We start from the raw sequence: 626 nt of genomic DNA, 5'->3' as shown, positions 1-626 counted from the left end.
TCTCTCTGGATGAAATTCAAGTGTTTTAGAGTGTGACTACTGGTAACATCTGCTTAGTCAGTGGAAATGACTATACACAGAGAAACGAAATTGTATTTCTCTCTGCAACTTGAGCTGTGGAAAGATAAAATATCCTGATCTATTGGGAGTGTCAACTCAAAATTTTGCCATGACGAAGCTGTTTTTTTGTTTTTTGTTTTTTTTTTCTCTCTGGATGAAATTCAAGTGTTTTAGAGTGTGACTTCTTTATTATAATCATACTAGTTTTTTTAATGCCATTTCTGCTCAAAATACAGTAAACAGTACTATACATTCAAAGTATCATTTGATGATCGTCAACGAAACGATCATCAAATGATTTACTACATATTTTTATGCATCTCAAGCTCAGAGATTACACTGAACGAATTAGTGGCACACAAACTTTGATTAATCTTTTACTACAAAATTGAACAAGAACAAAATTCACCGACTTTCTCCAAAGGAGGAAGTTTACAGAGAAAATCAAATTCACAAGTCTCTAGCCATATGTATATCACAATCATGGGAAGATAATATGGTCATCTATCTGGTTCTGACCAGGCTCCATGTTGCTTAACTTTGATGATATCAGTGAGTCAACATAA

This window comes from Euprymna scolopes, chromosome 10, assembly GCF_053919585.1.
Source record: "Euprymna scolopes isolate OS-2025 chromosome 10, ASM5391958v1, whole genome shotgun sequence".
NCBI lineage: Eukaryota > Metazoa > Mollusca > Cephalopoda > Sepiida > Sepiolidae > Euprymna > Euprymna scolopes.
The sequence above is the reverse complement of the archived record's forward strand: the minus strand, read 5'-3'. Positions refer to the sequence as shown.